Source organism: Argiope bruennichi, chromosome 8 (genome assembly GCF_947563725.1).
Source record: "Argiope bruennichi chromosome 8, qqArgBrue1.1, whole genome shotgun sequence".
NCBI lineage: Eukaryota > Metazoa > Arthropoda > Arachnida > Araneae > Araneidae > Argiope > Argiope bruennichi.
Window position 1 is genome coordinate 4,081,672 of NC_079158.1, and position 15,104 is coordinate 4,096,775.

The following is a 15,104-nucleotide window of genomic DNA, read 5'->3' on the forward strand; positions in this document are numbered from 1 at the left end:
ATGCTGATGCTCTGTCACGTTTATTACCAAAATAGACTGAAAAACATTTTTTTAGTACTAATATCATTTTTCTGTTTTATATATCAATATGGGATTAATGACTATAAAATAATAATAATTTGTGCTTGATATTTATGTATATTTGTTTTAATGTTTTTTTTATTATCATTTTCTTAATACGTTGAATAATTGGTATTCGCAAGTTTGGTTAAGAGTATAATGTGCAAAACTATTTGAAATAAGATTAGTTACAGGAATATAAGTTTTTCTAGTGTTATAAATTTTCATTCAGCAGTTTTGGTTATATTTGAAATATCATTTGAGTAATGTTTGTCAAGTGAAATTCTTTCTTAATTATGTATTAATGTTTACTAAGTGATTATATTCATTATAAATTTGTGTTTATTGATTATATACATTATTAAGTATATATTAATGTATATTAACTGATAAGTCAGTTTCTTATTATCAAAATGGTATTTATATTCAATTGTGCATTTCTTATTTTACCACATTGCTTTCTTAAATGTTTGTTAGTAATTAGTTATTCATTCGAGTTAACTTTGCATTTGTGGTTATTTTTATTTGGATAATTTGATGTTATTAGATACATTTTAAAATCCAATTCATAATTTTAATTCAGAGGTATGTTTATGTTTTCATATAAACACTACTCTTACGTTGGGGGTGTAGTGCTTGGATTTCGAAGCGTTAGGAAATAAACGTTCATAGATGGCGCTGGACAATTAGCACGAGTGTAATTTAAGAAAGTGATGTCATTCGAATGTTGGCTGTTGGAGGAGAAAGAGTTACTGAGCAGAGAAACTCGAACGAATCTGCAATAAATTTGTTGTTAACTTTTCTATTTGCCTATTTATTCAAAGCACTCACGAACCAGCCACGACAATGCAGATTTAGTGATCTCAGTACTTTCATCAAGAGACAGCGATATAAAAGGAGCGCAGTTCATTTAATTTGTTATATTTCCGGACAGTCTTAAGATTCTTTCTTTTATTGTGTTTCTGGATAGAGATGCGCTGAATTATGTTATTTTTATTATCAAAATTCTCAAAAAGGGAGGACGCGCATGCTAACTAGTACTAACCAGACTTCCTTCAAAAACTCTACCTCTTGAAAAGGCTTGTCATGCTGATCAATGACATTTGCAGCCGAGTAACTTGCCGCGCTCATATGACAATATTTGCTAACATATTTAAGCATAGACGTCGTCGATTGTTTAATTCTGTCTTTTATTGCACTTGCAGGGAATGGGAATATGCGCACCGTGACCGATCACTCGCTTTTGTTCGTAATACTTCATAGTGAACTTTGTTATTTTGAACTAAAAGGCAAACTATTTTGGTCGGTGACGTGCCCAAAATATTCTGCCGCGTGCCAATGGTTCGCCATCCCTGACCTATAAGCTTATCATGTGTAATTAGCTTGTGGAAAGATTGTAGTATTTCAAACATCCATAGGCCAAAAAGTCTCAGGTTTAAAAATTAAGAAATACATCATTGCATTATCAATTTAAAATGAATATAATTTTAATTAATTAAATTTATTATATGTATTTGTGTGTATATATAAATATTCACCTAAGGCACTGTTGCCTATGAAGGACAACAGATCGTATTTTTTATTGTTTGCCTCTTTACTGTTTTTTCTAACCTCAACAGCATTTTAATAAAGAGCGATTGATAATTTTTTTTATAATAAAACAAAATTGATTGAAAACATTTTTAATGAAAAATTTTTTTGCTGATATGTGTATTATGTTTTTTATTTATTATTATTATTATTATTAAAGTGTTGTTCTCATGCCATTTGACATCATGTACAAAGGAATAGAGAAACAAAATTTTATATAAGAGGTGAAATGTTTATTAATAAATTATTCAGTATATATTCACTTATATCATATTGCATTGTTTCTGATAATCATGGCTTACAGAAACTTTTCATTTAATACTGGTTACATATTGTTGCAGAGTGGACATATTTTGATTAATCATCAATGTATTCTCACATTTAGTCTTTTTTTTTTATTTTATTAGATATCGTGGTGTTGTCCGGCTCATCTGTTGTCGTTTCATTTTTTTTAAACAAGTATTAGACACACATAGTGAACTAAATCCTACTTCCACAGCTGGAAGAAAATCCAATCTGGTCATGTGGAAAACATGGATTTTCTAGATGCAATTCACACACTTGAAGTGACTGACCTTGCACCTTGTTGGTGGTCATCGAGAACGCAAAATCGAATGAACTGCAGTAATTTGAAATCAAAAAGCATGTTAATGAGAATGAGCACATCTCCATTCGACTTACCGTTAAGAATAGTCGCCCCAATTCCTGCCGCATGTTGGTCTTCTGACTGATGCGCGTGTTAGGTAACACATAAACATTGTCTTTCGATTCTTGCCGCATGATAATCTTGAGATTCTGAAGTACGTGAATTTGCAGTTCGTAAGCGATCTGCTTCAACGCTCGTTTGTCGTTCCTTATTTGTTTGAGACGATCGAATTTTCTTATTTCTACGTGCTGCCTGGTAGATCTACTAAGTGACGAACGTTTGGGAGACATATTTTTTGACGAAGCCATTAACACGATGTACGTTTATATAACCGAAATGTCGTTTGTCGATTCACTGAATAAATAGAAAATGACTGTTTGCACTGGAAAATTTCCATCCTATATAACTTACCTTGATCGGCATCGATAATAATAATTCTGTTGCCTATGTGTGAGATAAATTCTGAATAATATTTGCGGTTCTTTACAGCCAAAACATTGTACATGCTGAATGACAATATCTTGTGTAGATGACTCTTTGTCGATTGTCAGTTTGAAAATAATGTTGAACCATAGAAACGTATGAAACACTTTGTTTGTAAATTTTATTGTGTTCAAAATAAATACTAACAATCGTGCTATGCCTATAACATTCGCACAAGTGCAAGCCATAAAGTGGGAAAGTTTTATCGCAATCGGATGAACGGTACGGCAGCGCGTGAAATTCATTTTTATATAAGGGGCCCAAGCAATAAGTGGAAGATTTCTGTTTTTAAAATTTAATCATTCATTTTTTACTTTTTTTTACAAAATAATAATTTTTTTATGTTAAAACATTACTTTTTTATAACATTTTGGGATTAATAATGATAGATCATCTCGGGTGCATATAATGATATTATACAAAGTATTCTTCCTGCCATTCCTAAAAACTTTTCTGCCACTTGAATAAGCAATCAACGCACAATCTGGAGTCGAAACATTACAATAGGGTCAGAAACGACACTCACACACACAAAAAAAATCTGTACTTAAAAGTATCTAATAGCATCAAGTTCAAAGAATGACCGGACCTCTCACCCCTTATCAGGATAGGACCGCAGAAAAGTGGCATTCTCGCGATACTGAAACTAATAATTCTGCTCACTCGGCAGTCCTCCTCCTCAGGGCGATGTTAAATTATTTTCTTTATTTTACTTGTTATGATTTTTTCACGGGATGACCCATTTGCTGTGATCAACTTTCTTGACTCTTTCTTACAAAATATGAGATTCGCATTTTCAATTTTCGCTTTCCTATCTTTATGAATTTTTCTAAATTAAAAAAAAAAATGTTTGTAAATGCTTTAAAAAAGTGTTGGGGAATCTTTATAATGTGACCCATTTTTCACTTCAATTTTGAGGTCGAATTGATTCATCTTCTTTTTTGAGGCTTTTGGATTCATCGTGATGGTATAGCAAAGCTAGACGATTTTTGTTACCCTTGTTTATATTTTGTTTCGGAATCTTTGTTTTAAAATCATTGATTGTAATTGCATTTTATATATTTCTTTATTTCGTAATAAAAAATATTACTTTTCCACCCTTTTCATCCGGCAGAATATATTTATGTTTTTATTATTGTCTACATACAAGTTGAATAGTTATTTTATACTTTTCTATTGAATATATAAACCAGTGGCAAAATTAAAATGATATTTTTAATTTCATTGAAACATTTTAAAATTGTTCCTAAAATAAAATGATATACCGCTTTCATTTTCGGTTGAACAGCTGTAACTCCGCCCATTTCAGTCGCATAACAACAAGTTTTACTTTCTCATATACAAAATACGGAGAAAATATGGCAGTCTTCAAAAAATGTGAACTCGAGATGTTGGAGAATCTCCTTGTTTCAGATCTCCCCAACATCTCGAGTTCACATTTTTGAAAATGGTCTGTGATAACTCAAAATGGCTTTGATCTAATGGAGTGAAATTTTGTATACTGTTTTGACACGAAATTCGTTGATTTCTATCAAATTTGGAAAACGCTGTTGAGGGGAAGTCTGTCTGCCCGGCTGTTCGAGTATAAGTCATCTCGATAACTACGAAATTAAAAGAGCTAGATGGCTTAAATTCGTGCACAAACTTAACGTCTGTAGTATAGACATTTATAGAACTTTGATCAAATCCATCAAAGGATGGACCGTCTGCCCGTCTGTATTTTCAGAAAAATATAAATGTGATAATTCTAAGACACAATGCCACTCATCCCGTGAGCAGCTCAAGGGTCCAAGATAACGACTAACCACTTCAAATGGATAGAAACCTCGTCTAAAACCCCAATGCTAAGAATACGGATGATCTCTGCGCATGTGTAAGATCACGACGCTTAAAATTTCAATTCACTTTATAGATCTTTTGACGCCAAATTTTGTTTCATAAGGTATGAAAATGGGTCGAATTCGTAATAATCGTAGAATTAGTACGTAGAATAATAATGAAAAATAAATTTAAAAAAAAAAGAATAAAAATATATAAAACTATTCGTCGAGCTACACGAATAAAACTTGACTCGAACTGAAGACCAGCAAAAAGCAAGCGGAAAGCCCCATGTCGTTCTATCCACCAAGCCAAACAACCTCGAGCAGCATATGGGTCTAAGATTGTTAATAGGATTCACCTCTATGAGTTTCAAATGCGAGTGAAATCTCGTCTAAAATCACAATGCTAAGAATGCGGAAGATTTCTGCTCATGTGCAAAATCTAGACATTTAAAATTTCAATTAAATTTATACACCTCTTGGCGTAAATTTTTATTTTATGAGGTAGGCATATTTGTCTAATTCGCTGTAATTGCAGAACCAGTATATAAAAGTATAAGTTTATATACTAATATATAAAAGTATATATTAGTATATAAAATTATAATGAATAGAAGAATATAAATATATAAAAGTATTTCTCGGTTTCCAGACTCGAAATGAAGACCAGCAAAAGGCACCTTATCGTTTTATCCTGAAGGCCACACATACCTCGAGACGCGTCGGGGTGTAAGATTCTTAATACGGTTAATCACTTCTGGTATCAAATGCGATGGGAATCTCGTTTAAAAGCACAATGCTAAGAATACGGATGGTACCTGCGCATGTGCAATATCCGGACACTTAAAATGTCCATTAAATTTATAGATATTTTGACGTCAAGTTTTATTTTATGATATATGGAAATGGGTCGAATTCGTAAGTAATGGCTTATTTAGTATGTCGAGTAATAATAAAAGATAAACTATATATATATAATTTTTGGTCGGTTTCCAGGATCGAACTGGAGACTAGCAAAATAGTGGAAAGCACCATGTGCAAGAGATATGTAAGAGCATTTGAAAGTTTTTCTACTCCTTTTCTTAAACAATGAAAGAAAATAGCAAATAATTTTGTGTTACAAAAACAAAATTTCCGTGCGAGGCAAGATCTGCCGTAATAACTCTACAATTACTTTCCGAAGTTCTTTGAATTCGGATTGAGGTGCAACACCTTTTTTCACGGGAATATCGAGGTGTTCATTGGAGAATTGAATAACTACTGCCGTTTTTATTTTTCAACTGCATTTTACTAATTCAACTAATAGGCAATTTCGTAGTAAGTGGCGTCACTCCTTCTCTAAAGTGAAAAAGAGGGGGAATGGAAGTGAGGTGAAAAATTCCTGCAGTCTGACGACCAAAGGTAAAGGTTGTATAAATGGCAATTCGCCAATGCACGCCTTTTCTTAAATTTACATATTTTGAGTCTCTTATTTGATTATGATTATACATTTCTGTAGAAAGAGTAAATCAGCGACTTGGGTTTTGTTATGCGGTGAAGCTTTATAAGCCAGATAACAGCTACGGGACACGAGTAATTACTTTTGTCTTGTGGTCTTTTTACTCGGCTACGAACCCAAATGTTGCGAGTTCGGTCCTCGCTTATTAACCAATAGCTACAAGTGCTTAAAAACTTGTTCAAAACGAATACCTTTGGCAATTATGGGAAATGGTGTTCTTTTAACAATACTTTCACATTTATGATCATCTGTAACTTAAAGGCAGTCTTCTTAAATTCATCGGCGGGGATCGAAATCACTTCATGTCTTGGTTCAGACGCAATGCCAAACAAAATTAGTTTAATATATTGGTCGGTTGTACAAAACGCAGCTAACGCAGGAGTTCCCAACAGTCCCACACTATACATCTGCAGAAACTTGTTCTAATTATGAGTTTTTAGTATAAATAATGGGATTTTATCGTTATAAAAATGATAGTTTCTTTCTCTATTAAGGCTGCATTCATCTGATCAAATTATATTTTTCTGAAAAGGAGAATTTGAGTTATCTAAAATAAAGCTCAGTTGTAAAATTTTTACTTATCGTATAATTATTTAAAATGTTGATTGCATAATTAATCTTTGTAACTGTTGCAGCAGTAAATGAACTCTCCAAAATCTGTATGTATGCCAGATATGTCGTGGGGACAACCTCTTCACTGTCGGTTTTGGAAAGTTGAGTTTTGGACTGAAGGATTGTGAAAAATAAGCGAAACTGACAATTTTTGTATTACAAGTATAATGCCTTATACCTAAAATAAGGATCTTGTGGTTTGTAATCGCTCACTAAACAAACTTCTTAAAAAGATGCCGAAAATTCGGAAAACGATGTTTGTAATTTTCTACAACTATAGTAGCATTACGATTACTTACAGTACAAGTCGTTGGTATATCGAAACCTTCCTTGTTACTGAATGTGTTATTTATTTAGAAAGCATAAGAAGCAAAGAATTTTATTTTCTTGTTCAGCATTCCAGAATTTCTCTGAGATATTTTAAGTGGTCAGTTTCGCGAGACTCTCTTCTCTTCTTTGTAAAGTCGAAGCTGCAAATATCAAACAATCAATGTGAATAACATTATTCGTGATTAGCAAATTTCTTTCACGATGTATTAATAGACAAATATTTGCATATTGCACTTCTTCTGCATTCAATAAATTTACATTTCTGAAATAAATTTTTGCATCTAAATTTGCGATTAGTGTCTTTTAATTAAAAAATGAGCTCTCTGCAAAACATTTGGATAAAAATGTTTGTTTATGCATTGATGAATGTAAATAAAACATTTCACTCATTCTCGCTCTTTTAGCTATGAAGGCAATTATTAGAAATTCATTTTTTTTTTGTAATTTTTCTCATTTTTCCCCCCATGTATGTATGCATTTATGCATGTCTGTTCCACATGCCACAAACAATTCATTTGAATTCAACCAAATTTTACACATTCATTAAAGCATGAAAAACAATACTTCTTCTTGCGTACAGCCGACCACCCCGCCACCACTGAACGTAGCAGTATCGACAGGATTTGTTGTGGCCGACTGCTATCTTGAGCATTGTCCATCCTTGCATTGACCGATTTGTCAATCTGACATTCTCCTCGAGGTAATTGGCCACAAGTGGTCAATTACTGTCCTTCTTCCTTATCTACAAACTCTCAAATAGTTGGTAAAAAACTGACAATTTTTGACATCATGTCCTTCAGAGTTTTAAGATTACCTGGTACCATCAGTACTGTATTTAAGTCATTATTTATAATTTTCAGATTTTTTCTTAACTCCGAGATTTCAATACATTCCTTTAAATAGTGGTAAACAGTACCGATTCCTCCACAAATGCATTTATTGTCCTGCATTCTTCCAAATCTTCGGAAATATGCAGGAAATCTCCCATGTCCTGATATAATTTGAATTATCAGTGGATGGTATCTTCTTATTTTTATCTCTGGATTAGGAATAAAATCGAAAGTTACTCTTCCGTTTTTGGACATATACCATCTGTCAAACCATTGCAGCTTTATTTCTTCTCTTAGTTCCCATTTTAAGACACCATTTGATTTGGGGACAACCATATCAACATCCTCTTTCTGTGCCGCCAACTTTGCATAATGATCCGCCTTTTCATTACCATATATCCCAATATGAGCCTTAACCCAATTCAACTCTATACACTTGCTAGTTTTTACACTTTTTATCTTTCCTTTTATCGTCCATATTTCCTTATTACAATTGTGAGATGATTGTATGGCTTGTAGGACTGAGAGAGAATCTGAAAAAATTGAGCAAAAAATTGAGTCTGTCCGTCCTCCACTCTTTCACAATATTCAATGGCCATCTTTAAAGCTTGCACTTCTGCCTGGAAACTTGTGGCATGGTTCGATAATTTCACAAGACTTTTATCGATCTCTTTCCCATAGTAGTATACTACTATTGCAGCACCTACTTTATTTTCATCTTTTGAACCATCTGTAAAAATTTCTATTCCATCCATATCTGGGATTTTAATTTGAAAACCGTGAATAAACCATTCTGCAGGATGTTGTTCGAATTTGTCAAAATACATCTCATAACCTTTTTTGCTGAAGCATTTGTTTCCTATTTTAACTTTATTACTAGAAGTTCTTATTTGAAATTTAGTGAAAATTTCCGTTCCTCTGAGGTCCATTGGCAAAATTCCCTTTATCACTTGAAGGGTTTCTGTAGAAATGGTTCTATAAGCCCCAGACATAATGATGAGAGGGCGCCGTTGGATTGAATTTAATGTTTCTCTGATTTTCTTTAGATTTAGCCTATGTCCCCATGCTCCGTGCCCGAAAAGAACAAATCGCTCAATGGCTCCAGTGTAGATTCTTCTTAGATGGTATTTCCTTTTTCCATAAAATTTATCCGCAACTGTCACTAGTTTATATGTTAATACATCCACTTTTTTCTTGACCTTATTAAAATGTGACATAAATGTTAATTTACTGTCCCATGTCCCATGTAAAGTATTTAATTTGATTTGACACATTTATATTGTTATTGCCCATTTTTATGTTAGGCGGATCTGTTAATTTTAAACGTTCTCCAAATGTAATAGGCATTTGAATTTTTTTCCTTTCATTAAACTCAAGTTTATGAATTTTGCCCCATTTTACTAGCCTATGAGTTATTTGTTTTCCTTTAATTTCTAGTTCATCTTTTGTTCTTCCCGAGATTATTAGTAGCACATCATCGGCATACGCCTACATAAAGCAGTTCACTGGAAGATTGATTTTAAATGCAGAATTCATAACCAAGTTCCAGAATAACGGTCCGCTGCACGAGCTCTGTGGCACTCCTCTATCCATTATAAATTCCCAATTATTCTCTCCGTCTTGGTAAATACATTTCCTTTCATTTAAGTAATCTTTAATAAATTCAAAAAGATTGCTCGGGCAATTCATTTTTATAAGGGCATATAAAATGCTTTTCCTCCATACGGAATCAAATGCTCCAGCTACATCCAAAGACATAACTGTTGTTTTTAGTTTTTGATTCATCGCACCTTTTATTTTACTCCACAGTGCATTTTGGGCTGTTTCACAAGAGTGGTTATATCTAAAACCATGTTGATCATGATGCAGTCTATTTTGTGCCGTTAATAAGTGCTGTACTCTTTGACTTATCAGTTTATCCAAGATTTTACTTGCTGTTGTTAGCAAACAAATTGGTCTATAGGATTTAGGATCCTCTAAGTCTCTATTAGTTTTAGGAATTAAAATCAGTTTTGCTACCTTCCACTGATTAGGGAACGCACCTAATTCTAGGCACTTGTTGTATAACTCTAAAAGTATGAATGGATCCTTTCTGTTAATTTCAGCAAGCATCTCCATTGGGATGTTGTCTAATCCAGGTGTTTTCTTTTTGGCCATTTTATTAATCGTTGTTCTTATTTCATTTATTGTGAATATTTTATCTTTTTCTTTTGTTTTATATAACTCAATACTTTTCCTCATTTTCTTCTGCTTTTTACTTTCTTGTTGGGATTGTTCCTCTTTGAAAAGGCATCTCGCAATAGTTTCAATAGTTTCTTTTGTATTTTTGGTTTTTGTACCATCCTGTTTTTTGACACCGTGCAAAACTGTTTTCCTTTTCATTTTATCTGCTGCTAATTTATAAGGTAGCTCAAAAGGGTCCATTCTCGTTATTTCGCTACATAACTTTTCAAAGCATTCAATACTTTTCTTTCTTAACATTCCTCTGTATATTGATTCATTCTTTTTATAAATTTGTCTTCTCTTCATTCTCTCTTCAGTGTTTTTACATCGTTGGCATCTATGCCGCAAGGCTCTTGTCAGTTTTCTTTGTTTCTCCAGTTCAGTGTCCCACCAGGGGACCCTGAGATGATTTGTCTCTTTACTGTTCGATCTTTGGCTGATTCCTTGAATGAATTCTGTAAATTCTATTACCCAAACTTCTAAATCTTTTTTAGTTTTTATCCTTTGCATTGTTTCTCTTATATCAGCATATTTTTCAGCCACTTTAGAACTAATTTTTCGAATTTTCCACTTGCTTAATTTAAATCTTTCTGCTGAAACAACTTTGCCACCCATATTAATTTGAAAATCCAAAAAGCCATGGTCACTCAGAGTACTTTGGATTACCTTCCAGCCCATTACTTTGTCATGCAGGTCTTTAGTTGATAAGGTGACATCAATCCAGCTTCTTCCACGTGCAGATTGAAACGTTGGCAATGAGTTTGGATCATTCCAAATAACAAGGTTCTTCTAAAAAATGAATTCTATAAACGAGCCGGCTTCATCTTGTGGTCTATGATCGGGAATTTTATTTCCCCACAGACGACTATGAAGATTGAAATCTCCTCCAATAAGTATGGATGATGTCCCCAACTGTTCAAACAGATTTCCAAGTTCTCTGCAGATTTCTTCTTTATTGTGAGTCTGTGGGAAGTATGCTAATACCATAGTAATTTCACTATTTCCCACTGATAAATTGGCTGCTACTATGTTTTCGCTAGTAAATCTTGTCAAAACAGAAATATCTTGATTTCTTACTGCTATAATCGCCTTCCCGTAAGGGTGGGAAATTATTCTCCATCCTAGGGGAAGTCCTATCATTTTTCCTTTCATTGTACATGGTTCTTGTAACAAGTAAACATCTGGAATATTGTCCCCAAGCAAATTTGGGAATTCCTTTGTCGCATATTTACCCCGACCTATATTATATTGAATAACACGCCAAGAATTATCATTGGAAGGCTTATTATTCATAATTTGTCTGTTTAATCAACTGATATCCCTCCCTGATAAACACAGGGCAATGCTCCGATGTTGCAATAGGATCCGTTCGAATCATAAATTTTGTTCTTTTGCGATACCCTTTACAGTTTCTGCATTATGGATTTTGCTTTGTGCAATTTTTATAGTTATGCATTTCCAAGCACTTGGAGCAGCTATCTTCTTTTTACATACATTTAGATCGAACATGCCCAAATTTGAGACATTTAAAACATCTAAGAGGTTCCACAAATTCTCTAAATCTATACGATCCGAAACCACACTGTAATCTTGCTTTATCTTTAATTATTTGGAACGCTTTCGGGTCCAAACTTATAACCCAGTGAGACGAGCTGCCTCTTCCTTTTTTCCTAAATAGAACCCGCATATTCCCTACTATGTCATTGCTTAGCTTGATTTGATTGAGAAAATCCAATTCCTCCTCCTCCCTGGGTCTCTCACTCTTTTCCATATCATATATAAGGATTTGAGGCATTCTTATCTGTGGAGTAGTAGCCTTGCATACCTTTTGCTAATTTGTATGACTGTTAATAGTATCTTTTAACTTTGTTACCATTTCCGGTGTTTCAACTTGAATCAGAACTCCATTTCCCATTGCTGGCTTCAAACCCATAATTTTAATTTCCATCCCCTTTGGGCTGATATTCGCTTCTAATGTCTTTCTCATTTTAATCGATGAGTCTATTGTCTCTGTAATTGGTCTAACCACCAGTGTAGGCAGGTTTGCTTTAGGTCTTAGCAATGGTGTTGTTTTATTATCGTTTTCATTCGCGTTAATTATTTTTTTGTTGAATTTGATTCCTTTCTTCCCCCAACAGCTTTTTAGAGGTTTGGATCCTTCTAATAAACGTTAAACCTGGTTTTAATGGAATTTTTTTTCCACTATGCCATCACTGTTAAGATTTTTCACCACATTTGCGAATCTTGGTCCATGATTATCATCTGTTAAATTCATTTTGGTTGCTGAAGAATTTGACAAAACATTCAAAAATAAGTCTCTCAATTCTTCAGCCGCGTTACCTTCAATCCTATATTTACTGATAATATTTTCAAATGTTTCCAATATTCCCAATGGTCCAAAGGGTTGCTTATTTTCATCTGGTATTACGTTTTCACTTGCATCCACATTCTTTGCCTTTTTAGCATTTGCAATACCATCATTTCTTTCTTTCTCTTTGCCTTTACGAGGAATGCACGGTCTTTTATCTTTAGATAGATTTTCCCCTGTTTTCATTTTTACATTTTTCTTTTTCCGTTTTGTGGCCATTTGTATTTTGCTGTCCGTCTGCATTGACGGTTCAATTATCTCATTTGAATCAGAATCCGATGATTTTTTAAAGTCTTTATATGTCAATCCTTTAAATCCTTTAATTGGAGTTGGTGTATCGGGGATTATCATTAACGCTCCTTTTGACGAGTAAAATAAATTCTCATCATCAGTTAGAATATCACTATCATCAGCAAAGTGTTCCGTCTTGTTTATGTCTGATTCCATTTTTCCCCCCACAAAGTCTAAATTTCTAGTGCAACAGAGAGTAAAGCTTAAGTAAGCTTTTAACAAAATGTTTGGAAAGCTTTCCCAATTTTAAATTTGAATTATTAGAAAAGAATGTAAAAAACTGTCCAAGAATTTCTTCTAATTAGATGCACTAAAGAGAACTGATATTTTCCAAACAATTTTGTTGTCAACTAATATTCACCACATTTATGGACACTTTCCATAAATTAGAAATTAAAATTGGTAAAAAATCACAAAATAAGTCCTGCAAATAGTTCATGCACTGAACACAGATATCGATAGCAGTTTCTAAAATGGTAAACAAACAACAAAATGGCTACCTAAACAAGTGGGCGTTTCTGCCACAACTACACTTCAGAAAGTCAAAAACTTCTAAGATGCTAAAGAATTTTGGAATAAAATTCAAAAACCTGTTACTCCAGGGTTTCAGTTACACTTGATCATCACATTCAACAGAAATTATCCTTCATTTTTCATTTTATAGCCATATTTTGAAGAGCCCAAGAAGATATCAACCACGCCGATCACTGCGGATCCGAGGATTTGAAAAACAATACTGTCATATTTTCAAAATACTAAAGTTATCCAAATTCCAATTAATTATAAATTAATTAAATATCCAATTAATTATAAATAAGCAGAAAGATCTCGATCAAATACTCCATTTTAAACTTTCCCTGTATCGTCCTCACAGTGCCAAGCTCTTCTGATCTCAACTTTCTTTCTTTCTTTTTCAAACAAACAAACAAAACAAAAAAAAAGATTAGAATTGCAGTATGAACTCTTTATTTCCTTCATTCAGTCCTTTTATTTTTTTTTTCTTTTATTATTTTCAGAAATCTTTAAAATGCTGTTTAAAGTCATAGGAGAAAATATCTAAGAATGTAAATCTAATACTAGAGTTTTCCTCTAAAGCAAAATTAAACTTTGAATGCTGTCTTACAAATTGCTTTAAAAAATCAAAGAAAGAAAGTAATTATCTTTTGTAATAATTTTAACTAATAAGCTGGCAATCATATTCCTTTCTCTTCCAGTAAAGAGAATGGCAGTATTTACATTCTGCCATAACACATTCAAGCATGAAAAATATCTATATATAATTACTGCAAAAGTACTGCGGTTATTTTTTTTTAAAAAAAAGGTGAAATTTTTAAAAGTTTAAAACAATTTAAGATCTATTTGATATTATGAGAGCAAAGACAATAACTGAAATTTTTTTAATTGGTGTACCTATACCATTATGTTGTATGATCGCATGAGGTTTTGGGAAATTCGTGGCTTTTGAGAGGCGTACTGTTTTGAGGGTTTTGCTGTCACATTCTTATCTGAAATTGAATTCCATTGGTTAAACTTGATTATTTTTACAGTGGAGCGCTATTTGTGAAGTATGTCAGAGATAAGGCTGAGGCTGTGCATTTCAATTCTGTGGAAGGTGAAAAGTATTCGACTCATCTTTACTTCAATATCAAACTTTCACTGAATGCAATTCGAAATTTTGGGCGCCTTTTTTTGTACTCGTTCTTCTTATTAGCACAGTAATAACTCGTTGGCTTTTGAATTGCGTCACTTCATCGCAGCGCATTCGAGATTTGATTCCAGAAGCGAATATTTTTAATGTTTTGATGATAAAAAACGTCGTCATTACTGGGCTAATAAGAAGAATAAAAAAAATTCATTTTAGCTATGGAGGTTGGAAAAAATTTAAAAAGCTGAGGCGCTAAAAGCGATGCTATTAAGAAATTAAACTGTAATGGATAAATAATTCCATTTTATCAAAAGCCTCTTTAGAAATGTTTCATGTTTTTAGGGTTTTATTTGGACCTGATTTATTAAGAAATTATCTTTTGATTAAGAAATTATTTTTTTTTCTAATAGAAACATTATTTTTAAAACTTAATTTGGTTACTATTTTTTAAATACATGTCTTTTTTATCAGTTTTTTTTAATATTATATAACAGGAGGCAATGGGGAATGTTTCTACTTTTATTATACCAATAAAGACAAACCAATTTAATATTCTACTTTTTACTGCATCAATATAAGCATGTTATTTGATTTTTAAAATATTTTTTTAGTAACTAAATTTAACGAGGTTGTAAAACAAGAGAAAAAACGCCCATTTTTAAAATTTTTGTTTCATTAACGTAAGCCACACGATTGCGATACAAAATC